The following is a 16,540-nucleotide window of genomic DNA, read 5'->3' as shown; positions in this document are numbered from 1 at the left end:
CTAGTCACCATTTTGACTTGATTACTTGAGGGAACTAAGTTCAAATTTCACTGGAGAGATATGGGAATTTACAATATATTGCTAAGTCCTGGGGAAGGAGATGATTATATTTTATATTAAAATGATATAATATTTTATGCTAGAAAGTGGAGATTAAAGTCAAAATTTGGAAAACAAATAATTTCCTTTTATTCAACACCAAATACTTTCTACATTATATTTTCTAATTATACTTTGTACCTCCTGAGCATCATGCTCTCATATCTTTTGGCTGTCTTTGATAGGAACACTGAATACATTTCTCTTTGCTCTCTTTCCAGGTTCCCAGTATTCTTTTACTCATTTGCTATTTCAGCTAAGTATGTTTTCTTTCCAGACTGCTTACCTGATATCATCTTTGCTTGCCTTGTTGGCATTGCTTATGTGTAAATTCCATTGTTGGTTTATTTTCTCATCTCTTCAGCTAAATTCCCATCTCAGCAAGAGAATAACCTTAGCTTTGGGGTTCAATTCTATTTGTTCAATAATAAAAAGGGAATTTACTGACCATCACAAAGTTAGCTCAACAGCAAGAAAAACAAAAACATGGGAAAACACATATACACAGCAAATCAGAAATTACCCAATTTTTATATATTAAGACCATTCTTTCAAGAGACATTGAATACAATCCATTTGTCCAATATTTAGGAACTCTAAGGTTTACACAATGCATATTATACAAATAATATTGATGGAATTTAAATAAACTATGTTCTTAACACTATGGTTTTACTTTGATGGTATATTTTATTATAAGATTGTATAAACAATGGTTTATAAGATTGTATAAACAATAGTTTATAAGTGCCTAAACCAGGGGTCTCAAACTCAATTTACCTGGGGGCCGCAGGAGGCAAAGTCGAGGTGAGACAGGGCCGCATAAGGAATTTCACAAAGAAATAGTCCTCAAACGTCATTATTAACAGTTTTAATTATTTCTTCTGAACATGAAAAGAACATTGAGTGAAGATCATGAACAGTTCTTCTGAACATGGCATATTTTGCCTATTTCTTGCTGCCAAAGACTTGACAGTGCTTCTCACAAATCTGAACCACATTTGTCTTTAGAGAGGAAGCAGTTGAGACCCTCAGTATGGCTTGAAGATAATCATCATTAAGTCTAGACCTGTATTTTGACTTATTGAAGTTCAATGTGGAGAATAACTTTTCACATAAATATGTGCTCCCAAAAAGGCACATGGTGCTCTTGAACATTCGGGAAAGCTCAGGGAAGCTGGGGGGCAATTCTCTCAAAAATTGCCCATGCATGTCTGCTTTTCCACTAATCTCCCTGAACTTGGCTTTGAGATCAGAGTTGCATTGCAGGTCAATGAGCTCCATTTGAAGCACAGGAGGGGCATCTTGTACATCAAAGGAAAAGGGGTCCACAAAAATTTGGAAAGTGGCTCTGTGCTTTTTGAAATCTGCAAATCTGTGATCAAAATCCTTCTCTAGCTTAAAAATAGCATCAACATATTTCTCACTACTGAATGGTATGCCTGCATCCACAAGTTCTTGCATGCTGGGAAATGGCAAAGGTTTGTCTGAGAGAGCTGGGATTTCCATAACACAAGTTTTGTGGAGAATGTTCTCATGTTGTCATAGGCAGCACTGTTAAGCTGCCCTGGGCCTTGTAACATCTTGTTTAGTACATTCAGCTTATGTGTGATGTCAAAAAGAAAAGCTAAGTCCATGAGCCATTTGTGATCACTCAACTCAGAAACAGCATTCCCATCCTTCTCCATGAAGGCTTTCACTTCTCTCAATTCAAAAATTCTTTTCAGGACATTTCCTCTGCTGAGTAAATGTACCTCGGTGAAATAGAGCACATCTCCATATTCTGTCTCCATTTTCTCAAAAAAAGCACGGAACCTCCTGTGCTTTAAGCCCCTGGATCTGATTTGGTTGATGCATTTCACAACAACAGATGTCACATTGTTACATGGCAGGCATTTACTGCAAAGGGCCTGCTGATGGATAATGCAGTGAAGAGCAGTGGCCTTCTCTACACCCTCCTCTTCGAGTTTTTTGTGAACAAGTGCCACCAGTCCATTTTTCCTCCCTGTCATCGATGGCGCTCCATCAGTTATTATTCCAACAAACCTCTTCCATGGCAAACCTGCATTCTCAATGGCATCACAGAGATGCCAAAATATCTCATTAGCAGTGGTCTGGCCATGCATTGGAATTATTGTGAGCAGCTCCTCTGTCAATTCAAAATTGCAATCAACACCACGGACATAAATTGTGAGCTGCACAGTGTCTGTTATATCTGTGCCCTGGTCAAGAGCAACTGAGTATGCATCAAAACATTTGGCTTTCTCACACAGTTGTTGATAAATGTCACTTGACATGTCAGAAATGCACTCTGCCACAGTGTTTGGCAGAAAGACTAAACTTACCTTTATTTTCCGGACAGATAATACTTGCAGCCTGTAACATGCATTTTTCAACAAACTCTCCTTCTGTGAATAGTTTCCCTGCCTTAGCAATCATCTCACTGACCATGTAACTAGCTTCGACTGATGCAACATTCTCTTTGGTTGCTTTCTTGAAGAAATCTTGTTGCCTCATTAGACATGCTTTAAGACTGGCAACCCGCTTGGCTCTCTCATTTCCTTGATATTTTGCACAATCCTCAGCATGTTTAGTTGAATAATGGCGTTTCAAGTTGTATTCCTTGTGCACTGCAACTTTCTCTGAGTAAATAAGACATGTGGGGATGCCCCTGTGCTCAACAAAGAAATACTGTGTCTTTCACTTTTCCTGAAATTGTCTGTGCTCGTCATCAATCTTTCTCTTCACTGCAGGCTTTGATGAAGTCATGATGAAGTTATGACAAAATCTAATTCTATAATAAACTTATCTTCCTTCTCTCCCTTAGGTCTCCAATAATGCAAGGGACAGCGGGCAGGAGCAGCAGAAATGACGTCTTCTGCGCTAGGCGCAAAGTATTCGCGATTATTCGCTTACCGAATATTCACAATAAAAAATCGCATTAGTAAGAAAGAAAATCACAAGAAATCGCATTAAACATTTGCATACCCCGAACGGAACTGCTGGGGGTATGCGAATGTTTAATGCAATTTTTTTCTTACCAGTGCAATTTTTATTGCGATTATTTGGTAAGCGAATAATTGCAAATACTGCGATATTTGAAGGCCGGCCACGGGCCACAAAATGTTGTATGGAGGGCCGCAAAAGGTCTGGTCCGTGGGCAGCGAGTTTGAGACCCCTGGCCTAAACAAAGCCTCTCAGAAACTACGAGTCATATGTGTAGCAAAAAATACATAATTTTCTCCTAACAATCATATTAAAAACTTTTCACATGAGCAAATTAAAACTTCAGTGCTAAAATCACCAGACTGCAGGTTTGCATGATGTGTCAAACCTAATTGAAAGTAGCTGACTGCATGGGGGTATTTTGAGGAACATGAAAAGTCTAGAGAGCTAAAAATATTTTCCCCATTATGTCTTCTCCAACAAATTCAGAGCCTGTGGTTCCTATCTTTGGCGTCTCCGTTTCCTGTTACATTGAATATGTGTTGCACAGAGAAATTGTATTTGTGTTACACAGAGTAACTAGTCAATTCCTCATAAGCACAGATTTTATTTTCAAGGCTATATCATGTAATTAGATCAGTAAGAAAATATAAAGTTTGATAACTGGAACACTAGCTTTTCATATCAAAGGAAGGACAGATTTAAGATGAGTCTACATAAGAAGTGAAGAAAATTCTGGGTTTAGGGCACAGAAATGAAAATAATATACAACATGAAATAAATATTGAATAATGTACAGCAGAGTAAGAAATATCTGGGGTAAGCTCATACAGCAGCCCGAAGATCAGCCTCTTCAATCAAAACCATTAGCTGAGAATATATAAAATTTAATTTATTTACTGCTTTCTCTCTAACAAAGGTCATTTTCAAATTTACTTCTCAGCATGTATATGGTAGTTGAATTATTAAACTATTTGGCAGATGAATATCTAATTATTTATAGTCTTTATCAAAGTCAAACTCTTCCTGTGACTTTGAAGGGAATAATGTTGAAAACATCATTATAATTACAAAGGCACTTTAAAGATACATGTTTATAATGATAATTATATAATTTTACATCTATTAAAATATTGCTTCTTAAAATGCAAACCTACAAGCAGGTCTTTAACATTGGTCTATTTTTATTATTGTTGTTATTGCTTTGGGGCCTCCTGAAATGTGCTCAGTAAGCAACCAGATGGTAACTTCTAGAGATGCTAGAAGTAATTTGGCCCCTACAGGAACCGGCAGTATAGCTTATAGAAACTGACAGTTCAGGGCTAGATGGTTAGTTTGCTGGGTATTGTACTCTGCACGATTTTCATCCCTTCAAGGCTTCTCACAAGATTTCTTTTGTTTATTGATTTTTTATTTATTTTATTTTATTTTTGGCGGGGCCACACCCGGTGATGCTCAGAGGTTACTCCTGACTCTCTGCTCTTGAGAGGTATGAGGAACCATATAGGATGCCGGGATTCGATCAACCATTGGTCCTTGGTCTGCTGCTTGTAAGGTAAACGCCCTCCCGCTGTGCTATCTCTCTGGCTCCTCCTTTAGTTAATTTTTTAAGTCCCTTTATGCCCTCCAATATACCTTTTATTCATGGTTCTATTAAGGTTTTAGCTGTTTTTCAGATACCTCAGTAATTGTTTTTCTTGTGTTCTCTGAGTATATATGCTCTTACTTCTTTTTCTATCATGAAGTTCTTTTGCTTTGGGCTTAAAACAGGAGCACCCATTGTTTCTCTAAACTTTTGGTCTAGAGAGACCAAACCCACTAACTCCCTATGAAATTTGTATTATTACTGTGTGGGTTTGTGTGGTGTCAGTATGCATGGTGTGTTGCATCTCTTGGTTCCTTGATGGAGCTATTTATGGATGTCAGCGGAAATTTGTCGTGGTGACTTAAGCAATGTTGGGATATGTATGGAGGATCAGAAATTCATGCCTATATCAAGGGATTGATTTAGATGAATCTCTCTGAAGTCCACGTCAGCTCGCTCTGTTTAAAGAGACAGTAACATGGGGCCGGTGAGGTGGCGCTAGAGGTAAGGTGTCTGCCTTGCAAGTGCTAGCCAAAGAAGGATCGCGATTCTATCCCCCGGCGTCCCATATGGTCCCCCCAAACCAGGGGCAATTTCTGAGCGCTTAGCCAGGAGTAACCCCTGAGCATCAAAACGGGTGTGGCCCGAAAAAAAAACAAAAAAAAAAAAAAAAAAAGAAAGACAATAACATTCCTCTTGATGGGAGTCCATTATAGAGATATGGAAAAGTAGAGGAAAGAGATTTGAATCTGGAATTAGATTGTAAGCTTTTGTAATTATTGTCTAGATAAATGAAGGACAAACCTGTTGAAAATGCTCTCATCTGTAAAGTGGAAAAGGTAGTTTAACATGCACAGGGCTTTTAGATTAATTATTTAGCACTGACCACTCTTTTACCTCTGCTGAGTGTTTAGCATTTTTAGCATTGTGTGGGCTAATGGATTTTTAATCTACTCACAAAATTTTGATTTCATAGGACAAGTTTTATAGTACACAATGTTTTACACTTTGGACACCTCACAGAGACTGTGATACTACAAGAGTGAACCACAGCATAATTTGGACAGGGCATTAGTGGTATGCTCCTTGGTGGCACAATTAGTACAGGTCTTTCTCTCATTGTCCTGGTGGAAATGTCTAGCCAGAGTGTGGCTATGATATGTATTGAATTTAGTGAGTGTAAGCTGTTCATGATCTGCAATATTGCTTAATTTCTGACTAGATAGCTCTCTAGACTTTCAATAACATTTATTAGTTTTTCTTTGCTCTAAAATTATATAAAACCAAGGTAGTCTAAAGAACTATGAAATCACTCAAAATTCTATTACCCCCAGATAGCCAGGATCAATATTTGTGTGTATTATTTCCCAGTCTTTTTCTTAGAATATATTTAATATTGTATTTACTTAGTGCTAAAATTTCAGTTTATAAAAGTGCTCTTTTAGAAAAAACATAAAAGCAAAAGAGAAGCTATAAACACAACCTTTTCCAGTCTTCTCATAATTTGTGTGATAGATCTCATAATAAGGGGAATATATGAAAATTAAAGAAGTACATATTTCTTTGTACAAATATATCCAGTTTCAGGAATATATTTCCTTTAAATACATTGAGGAATACATTTAGGAATACATTGAGGTTCGCACTCCATGACTGTCTTCTCTGGTTTGTCTTGCTGGCTCTGGAAATCTACCTCTATATCGATACCAATTTTTAGGTCCCTACATCTACCTTGAGGGCTGCTCACTGTCTCAGTAGACCCTTGGCTGCAAATCACTAATACCTCCTTGGAGATTACTTTCTGCTCTCTAATTCACACAGACGCTAAACACAAACTTATATTTAAGAAACCAGAGAGACACTACAAATGGTTTGAACAGATGTTTTGTATGCTGAGTCCAGAATTGATCCTTGGTACATCATGGTCAACACCTTTGAGAGCTATCTCCAAACAGAGTCAAAAATAGCCCCTGAATCCCAGGTATCGGGGTATTAAAAGCAAAATTATTTTCAATGTTATTTCTAATATTTTCTTTATAGCTGAAAGGAAACATTCTAACATAATTAAAGAATGTCCAGGGGCTGGAGAGATAGTACAGGGATTTATATATTTGCTTTATTCCTCTCAGACTCCAGTTAAAGCCTTTGCACCTATCTGAGTATCTGTAATGGTTACTTCTGAGTACAGAATCAGGAAGAAGCTCTGTGTACAGCCATTTGTGACCAAAAAACAGACAAATATTCCATTAGAGATTTTTTTTAATACTAAGTGGAGATAGATTTCAGATGGTGTATATTTTTCTTATAGTTTAGAGAGTATAGATACTTAAGTGGTAGATTATATTTATTTAACTTTGGCCCTATTTTTTTCTTGAGTTTTAGTTGTTGCATGACTTCTTTGGGCTACATCTTTTACTTTAACTGATATGTTTTTCTATTTATTTTCCATTGTTTTATGAAAAATAAATAGCATGTTTTATATAAACTGAGGAACTAAGCAGGTTCTTTAGTTTTTGAATTGTTTTTAAATTAAATTTGATTTGGTTGCTACATACCTGGTTTGGTTGAATGTCAAATCCCAGTTCAGGGTTTTTCCACCTGTTCTCTTGAGATTATATGACAATCCTAGGCTTATGCAATCTAATACCTCTGGCAATGTGCTTCCGGAAACCTTCTGAAACTCAAAGAAACAGTTGATTCCCCTGGTGCAAAGAAGCCTAGAAGTACAGAAATAGGACAATATTAATAGGAGATGGGGGAGGGTCAACTGTTTATTTCCTCATCTTAAAGAATAGTTGGAATATGGAAGGAATTGTGTATGCCAGAGATTTCTCATTGCTCATCAATCCTGGACACAGGGTGAAATTAGAGTTCCTGTTTTCTTTGGAGGTATGGGTCTGTAGGGGGACCCATAAAATGTCAGTGGAAGTTAGGTGGGGTCTTCTTGTCTCAGGCCACGTGCAGATTGCTGTGTACACAGCCAATAGCTGCACTCCAGAAGACTGAGATCCTACAGGATGACAGAGGACCCAAGAGAGAAAAGCCTTGGTCTTAGTCAACAGGAAGAGGAAGACCATTCCCCACCAGAAACACCTGCTATTCTAGAGGGTCAAGAGAAAGACAAAGAATTCTATATGTGAATGAATTGATAGTGTCTATCAATTGTCTTCTTTGTTATAGAAACACTCTATTAACAGTGTATATTTGTAGTTGGCCCCACATTAACCATTGCATTTGTTATTTACATATAAAGTATATGCACTTAATTAGTTTCACCTTGTCCTTGATTTTAGATTTTTGTTTCATGATATTTACTCACTGGAAATGATAAATGAATAAAGATATTTGAAGAAACAACTTTGTGGACATGGATATGAAAATAAAATTTCATGAGTGGAGATATTTCCATCAACATGTTTTTGAGGATCTAATTATGTCAAATTATATTGAATACCACTTTATTATCTCATTTCTCATATGTATATTATTCATCTTTTGGGGGGATGGTCACACCTGATGATATTTAGGAGTTTTTCTTTATTCTGAACTCAGGAATCATTCCTATTTGGTGCTTAGGAGACCATATGAATGTTGGGATGAAACCCTGGCTGTCTTCAGAAGAGGGAAGCTCCATACCTGCTGTACTCTCTCTCCAGCTCCTAATAGTCATCTTTTAAATGTTTGTTCCTATGAAAGAAAGAAATAAAACTATAAGTTTAAAATATTTGATGCATTTTTATAAGAAAAATTAAGCATGATTTTCCCTTTGAATGTTAAAATTTGTATTTCTTATGTGCACTGTCTTTTCATGTATTTCTTATTTATATTATTTTTAATATTGTATGTTATTTAAAAATGAATTGCTTATATATTTTTATTAATTTGTAAAAACTTTATATATTATTAAGATGTTCAATTATTTACCTTGAAAATATCATCTTTATTAAGATGGTTAAGTTTATATGTAATTTTATTCATTAAGCCTTTTACATAGGCAATCATATACATTTATATTCTGATTTTGTGTAGACAAATTGCTAATCTATATCTTTAAGAAAACTAGATAAGGCTACTATTATGTTCACAGTATCACCAGGTATTTTCATGATTTTCTCCTAATTAGGTAATATATTTTATATAGTGAATTATGAATATAGTTTTATTTATTGATATAAAATATATTTGATGTACCTAAATATAAGTCTACGAACATACATTTTAATGCAATATAATTGTTTTGTACATATATGCATACCATATAGGTGTATATTACATATGTGTGTATAATCCATCAGGAAAAATATAATGATAGATAACTTACTTCCATTTATATAGGAAATTTAACATTGTTAAAATTCCTTTATGTTAGAAAATCCAATATTTATTATACATTGAATTTCACTACTTATCTACAGCACTGATATTTTTATTAATCTATTTGTCTCATGAATAAGCAATATTTGTGATTGCGTGCTATTTCATCATGTGGATATAAAATATATTTAGCATATTCTCTGCTGTAAAATTGGTTTAATTTACATTATTTTATATGAATGCCTTCATGCACAAAACAATGACCTGTAACTTTCTTGTTATTTCTTCAAATTTTATTCCTTGAATTAATGCAATCTGAATAATATGTTTCAGACTCTTGAAACAAATTTTCAACCTGACTTAAAAAAAAAAACCCACAGCTTTTGAAAATTTATACTTTTACCAGGAGTGGGTCAAGTTGCATTTTCTATCATATCCTTATCATGATTTACACATTAAAAAATGTCACTTATACTCATAAAGAGAGCATAATAGCATAGAAGGTAAAGCTTGTGTATGGTTGATCCAGGTTTGATTCTTGGTGCTTCTGGGAGTGTATATGTATAGAACCAAAAGCAAGTCCAGAAAACTGCCAAGTGTAACCCTGAAGTAAACCAAGGAAAAAAACCACACATTTGTAAATTGCAACCTTATTTTAGTTCTGTAGAGATAATACAAGGATTAAGGCATTTGCCTTACAAGCAGTCATCCTGGATTTAATTTTTGATAATGCTTATGGTCTTCCAAAGACTATGAGATGTGATCTCTGAACACAGAGCTGATGTAAGCCCTGAGCATCATCAGTTGTGGCCCCAACACTCCTGGGGGTAGAAGGAAGAGACAAAGAATTATACCTAATTGGAGTCATTTGAAAGACTGTTATGATTTAATTACAAAATTAAAAAATGAATTACTCATTGAAACTATCATCAATAGTGCTTAGTATTTTATTCAAATGTGGCTCAATGGGAAAGTCAGCTAAGAGTTAATTTAAAAAAACTTTGGAAAAGAGTTTTCATGAATGGTTTGGTGAAGAGAAAACAATTCATTCTATATTTTAAACCAGAGAATGCTAAGATCTTTATCTTTGTAGTCTGATTCCTCAAGTAATCTTATAGTTTTATTATTTATTTATTATTAATATTTTTTTGTTTTGGGTCAAAACCAGTGGTGCTCAGAGGTTACTCCTGGCTCTTCACTCAGAAATAGTTCCTGGCAGTCACAGGAGCCAATATGGGATGCCGGGATTAGAACCACTGTCAGTCCTGAGTCATCTCATGCAAGTCAAACTCCCTACTACTGTGCTACTCTCAGGCCCCAACTTTATAGTTTTTAGATCTGTGCTGAAAATAGCTCAGACAAATTGCCTTAGTGGAGTTGATGCAATTGGTCAAAACATTGATGTGAAAGCCTTTCTCTGCTCTGTCATCACTGCATCAGCATGTAGAGACCCTTAACTTGAGTTGTCACCCCCTGCCCTCACAGTCTTAGAATGACTGGACTCACTTGCAATACATTAGGTAAAATCGACCTCATTCTATGATTAGGTAGCTTTCTTAAGATTGAGATGAATTTGTTCTCCTAGAAAGGAGAATTCTTCTAGAATGAAAATTTGTGGCTCTATAGGGACCCTGGCTTTTCTAGCTTATAAACTTGAGGCACTCATACTGGTAATGGCTGGAAACTAAATTTTCAGAAATTGCTTGTTATTAAAGATAGATTGTATTTGCTACTGAGAATGAGCTAATGCCTATTAGCAACAAGTTTTTATGGTCTGGCTAAACTTGTGCAAAGGGACAAAGTCACAAAATCTCCAGAGCTCTTCTTCCTCTCTTAACTTCCACACAGGATCTTCCCTGAAGAGTATGTGGAGATTTTATGTAATGAAGTGACCCTTAGAGGCTGACAGAGGCTTCTCTACTTCTCGGCGAGCAGCTGGAGGCCAGTTTCCTAAGGACAGGATGTAACTAATAATCGCCAGGTCTGAGGAAAGACAGGAAAAGAAAATCATTGTGACTACAAATATGAGTAGGACTAGGAGAAGTTGCCACTAAGGAAAGATAAAGTCAGAGACACAAAGCAGCTTGACTTGCACATGTAGCAGCTGATTAACTATGATCAGCAAGAGAAGTGCTTTCAGCTTGTCTCTGGAGGAGTGTAGGAGCAGCTGTCAGAAAGCCTGTATAGGCTTTCCGGAGTTTCTCAACCTGGTCTTCAGAGTCATGTAAGACACCACCTAACTATAGGAAAAGCAAAGGTGGACCCGCATCTCCACAAACTAACTTCAGCCACTGTGCTTGGGGTCCAACTCTATTTCAGAAAATGTAAAACCTGGTAGAGTGCATGCAAGACAAGCACCTCGCCCACTGTACTATCTTCACATCCCCATGAAAAGTTTTAGAAAAAGGTTTTAATTAAACTATATCAAACTCAAGGGGATAGTCTTAGAGGTAATAAAGATTTGCCTTTTCTTAATTGTATACATTTAAAAACCAGAGGAAATAAATTATTGAAAAGAAACAGAATGCATGTTGTTTCACATTAAAAAAGCTTCTAAGGGAGGCTAAAGAGACAGTACAGTGGTTATGATATTTTGTGTGTGTGTGTGTGTGTGTGAAGCCAACCCATGTTCAATCTCTAGCACCAAAATTGGTCTCCTGAGCCCCTAAGGATTTATCCATGAGTACAGAGCCAGGAGTAAGCCCTGGACATAGAAGGATGTGATCCTTTCTGGTCTCTCAAAAAGAAAACAAAACAAACCCCAAATCTAATAGCTTTGAAGCTGTTCCTTTCAATCTTTAGTAGTATTTGAAAGGGAAGGAAGGGGCAGAACTTATGCATGACTTAATTATGAAGAGGTTAATGTCTCTTAAACTACTTAATTGCTGTTGTAATTGAATTAACTTGAAATACAAATAAAATACACTTTATTTTTGATATAGCTGATTTAAAATTTGGCTTGATTTCTCCTATGTGGGTATGTTGGTAGCATCATAAATGTTAGACAAAATAGATAAATAACCTCCAAATTTTTAAGTTCAATATTTTTTAATTTTTATTTTGATCACAGTGGATTACAAATCTTTCACAGTAATATTTTAGGTGCATAGTGACATTGAATCAGGGGCATTTCCACCATCAATGTTGTCCTCCTTCTGCCCATGATCCCAGCATACATCCCATATACCCTTCCTTAGCCCCCTGGGCTGCTAGTATAAGTGGTTTCCTCTGTGTCTAGCTTGTTGTAGATTGGGTATCAATTCTGTTGTCCTTGGCTTTGGATTTGGTGTTTAAGTCTGATCATTTTTTATTTGTACTCTATGTTAAGTTAAATTTTTAAATACAATTTTAAGTACATTTTATTCCAATATATTCAAGATTATAGATTTGTTAGAATATTTTCCCAAAGGTTTATTTGTCACAGTTAAAATACAAATTCAAGTACACCAATCTAGATACTGAACCATATATACATTATCTACATAAGTGTTTAGACTGCCACATAAACCTGCTACGATGCCCACCAACACTATTAAGTGGAAAGCAAAGACAAATTTAGCTATTGGGTAATACTGCTTAACAGAAGTTTTTTCATCATATCATTTGAAATGATAAAAATAGGATATGTCACAAGGTTAGGGAAATAACCACATTTGTTTGGAGTTTTAAAAAAACAAGTATAAGGAACAGGCAAAATCCTTAGGCAAGTAAACAAGAAGAAAAATTTGGCTTATGGAAAGAATCTTATAAGGTCAGTTACATTTCAAGAGTTTTCATTTAAATTATTTTGGTTCTGGGCCCGGAGAGATAGCACAGCGGTGTTTGCCTTGCAAGCAACCGATCCAGTACCAAAGGTGGTTAGTTCGAATCCCAGTGTCCCATATGGTCCCCCGTGCCTGCCAGGAGCTTTTTCTGAGCAGACAGCCAGGAGTAACCCCTGAGCACCGCCGGGTGTGGTCCAAAATCCAAAAAATATATATATATTTTGGTTCTGAATGTATAGATAGGAATTTAATGTGTTTATGGCGCTTAAGATCAAGTTTCCTGAGGCCAGAGTTATAGCACCGTAGTAGGGCATTTGCCTTGCATTGGTCAACCTGGGACATACCCTGGTTTGATCCCCAGCATCCCATAAGGTCTTTTGCTTGCCAGGAGTGACTTCTGAGTAGAGAGCCAGGAGGAATCCCTGAAACATGGTCCAAAAAACAAAAAACAAACAAACAACAAAGTCATTTCCTATGGGACTGTAATGGATTTTTAAGAGTGACTCAGATCTACCGGTTAAAAATTAAACTGGTCATGCATGGAGGTATTTTTTTTTTTTTTAGTCAACACTGGTCATTCCAAATTAATGCCAGAGCATCTGGAGAAGGGTAGAGAGTTTGCACTTGGCTCTGTGGCCAAAAGAGCACTCCTAAATCCAGAAGCTGTTCTGCTATTAGGAAGGGATGCAGAGTTACATCCCTGCTACTGGCTGGTGTTGGCTTCTCACAGGCCCTGACCAGAGTCATTGACAGACAGATGACAGACAGACAGACAGACAGACATCCTTCTCTGAGCCAGGTTCTCAGCTTCCCAGCAGCAGCCCAGAATGTTCTCTATATTTCCATAGAAAAGATTATTTTATTCCCACTCTACTCCAGATGGTGAGATGTGGTCCCCACCCATGCCCATGTCTGCTGGCTCTCCGGCCTCTAGGAACTGCAGCTGCCCCTCCTCGTATGCTTGGTGCTAGAGCTTGATGATGATCAACTCGATGTTGAGGATGTACACAGTGTGTGTGGGGATCACCTGCCGGTACACCTGAAGTGTATATGTTGACATATTGACGGGAGGCAGTTAGAAGGGGAGCATGTCCCTAGAGCATACCTGCAGGAGCCCAGGAGTCATTGGAGGATGCCTGGGGCATGGGGTTTCATCCACAGTAGGGCCCAGACAAGACTAGGGGGTTATCTATCAGAGTGTTGTAGGCCACCATGCTGTTCTTAGGTAGGGTTGCGGTGTGACATTGCTGCCAAAGGCATACTTGATGTGGCCATCTAGTACGTGGAAGGCCTTCCTTCTGGACACCACCAATGCCAGGATGTCCTTTAAGTGGCTCTCTACAGCTTAGACAACAGCTGAGACAGGGTCCTCTGTGACATTGTCTATCCCGTGCTGTTAAACTGTCACAATCATTCTCCCCTCCAGCTGGCCCTGTGTGGGCAGTAGCATCATATGGGTGCAAAGCTTCAAGTCATCTTATCTTGGGGGTCCTTGGCCACAAACTGCTGGTCTTCCGACAGGGGGTTTTGTGGCTGGAATATATGATCAAACTTCTGGAGGACAAATGAGCATTTCTTCTTGCCTTTGGATTTTCTTGTCTTTGTTGCAGAACCTCCCGTCCACGGCAAAGATCCAGCACCTTCTGATGTAGACACCAAAATTTGAGGATGGCCAGGAGGAAATCTTTGTGGAAATGGATGTTTCCCTGGGTGAGAAGCTGGTGAGCCTTTTGGTCAAACTCTTCTTTGCTGATCTTCTACTTGAACCACAACTTCAGGTTGGCCCAGTAATTTGGCGTTGTCTCCCAGGGCTTTGCTCAGGTGGTTCTTGGACGCCTCCAGCTAGTCACTCACAAAGGTCGCCATTGCTCCCACGACAGATTTTTATTTTTTATCCACTATTGGAAAGCTGCTAGGGTAAACTAGCAACTAGCACGGTTTATATGTTCCTCCCATAATTTTTGCTATGGAGTTGAGAGAAAGGAAAGAAAAAACCACCAAAATAGGAAATAAAGGATGCATTGCTTATTCTTGCTGTCTTGACATCAGAAGGCAGATACTGTTGTTTCTATAGTTTCCTGATAAGAGAATAGTTTTAGGTAATGGATCACTGCATTATTTACTAAAGTTTGCTAATATAATATCAGAGCACTTTCTAAAATTCTGCAGCAGCTCAAAAATCTTGTATCCACGTATTTTTTTTATCAGTTCTAGTTTCTGCTTCCATCCTGATTTTAAGATTCCTTGTCGCATCTGCTTCTTTTTAATATTTGTTTTCCCCTAAATACAAACCTATTTGTATTTATACACCATATTTATTTATGCATTACACATTCATTCTTTACATATTCATCATGTCAGTGAATTAATATACATCATGTACAGGCATAATATAAATATGCAAAGATCATACCTGATAACTTCCCTTAGTCAGCCAAGGTAAGATAATTAGCAAGGGTATTTATTATAAGGCATAAAGACAACTTTCTACTCTCCTAAGTGCTCAGTTGGGACTTGAGCAGCAGAGAGATAAAAGGAAAAAAACATACACTTCAATTCAAAGTCCATTTTACATAAAAAGAGCAGAACCAAGGGACATGAGATCCAGAGAGGTGGTATGGCCTGGATTGGAGAGAGGGCAATCCTGAAAGACATGAGGGAAAATGAAAAAGAGATTGGAGCATTTCCCTGTGGACATTAAGCAAGGACTTCTCTTCGGCACTCTTTCCTAGAGAGAAATCATCTTCCAATGAGTGCAAGATTGGCATCTTTGACTTGTGGGTCTTGTGAATGACAAAATTAATGACAAGAATTTATGGCCTTCTTATATACAAATAATGATTGAGAAGAAATAGATGTTAAAAAAGCAATGCCAAGCACAATAGCAACACAGAAATTACAAATCCTTGGAGTAAAATTATAGAAGTAAAGGACCTAAACAAAGAAAACTAAAACATTGCTTCAAGGAATAAAAGAGGGCACAAGGAAATGGATACATATACCTTGCTAATGGATTGGGAAAATTAATATCATTAACATGGCAATATTTCCCAAATATTATACAGATTTAATGCAATATTTCTGAGAATATCCATGATATTCTTCAAAGAAGTGAATCAAATACTCCTGAAATTCATTTGGAACAATAAATGCACAGGATTATTGCTTCTCGGCCTTTTGGCTAAGATCAAGTGTAATAACTAGCTAATGCAACACTGAGGAAAAAAAAGATGGGTGGCATCACTTTCCCCAACATTAAATTGTTCTACAAAGCAATAATCATTAAAACAGCATGGTACTGTAATAAAGATAGGCCCTCAGATCAATGGAATAGACATGAGTATTAAGAGAATGACCCCCAGTTATACAATCAATTACTCCTTGATAAAGGTACAAGAAAGGTAATGTAAAAAGGAAAGCCTCTTAAACAAGTGGTGCTTGAACAACTGGTCAGCCACATGCAATAAAACTAATGCAGACATCTATCTAACATCATGCACTAAGTTCAAATCATAATGAATTAAAACCTTGATATGGTTTTAAGATATGAAACTATAAGGTACACAGAAAGAAAACGTAGTCAAAACACTTTATGACATTGAGATTAAAGGCATCTTCAATGAGGAAACACCACTATCCAAACAAGTAGAAGCAGAGATAAACTAATGCGATTATATCAAACTAAGAAACTTCTGCACTTCAAAGGAAACAATGACTATGATACCATTCCACTACTCATGGAATGGTAGAAACTATTGACCTATTAGATAAGGGGCTATATCTAAGATATACACAGTACTGACAGAACTTACGAAGAAAACAACATTTAACT

At 36.9% G+C, this 16,540-nt stretch overlaps 1 pseudogene; it reads right to left on the bottom strand.

Annotated features, from left to right (window-relative positions):
- Positions 1 to 13,567: 13,567 nt before the first annotated feature.
- LOC126024256 (transcriptional adapter 1-like) lies at positions 13,568 to 14,574 on the bottom strand (annotated as a pseudogene).
- Between the last annotated feature and the right edge of the window lie 1,966 nt (positions 14,575 to 16,540).

Source organism: Suncus etruscus, chromosome 12 (genome assembly GCF_024139225.1).
Source record: "Suncus etruscus isolate mSunEtr1 chromosome 12, mSunEtr1.pri.cur, whole genome shotgun sequence".
NCBI lineage: Eukaryota > Metazoa > Chordata > Mammalia > Eulipotyphla > Soricidae > Suncus > Suncus etruscus.
The sequence above is the reverse complement of the archived record's forward strand: the minus strand, read 5'-3'. Positions and strand labels throughout refer to the sequence as shown.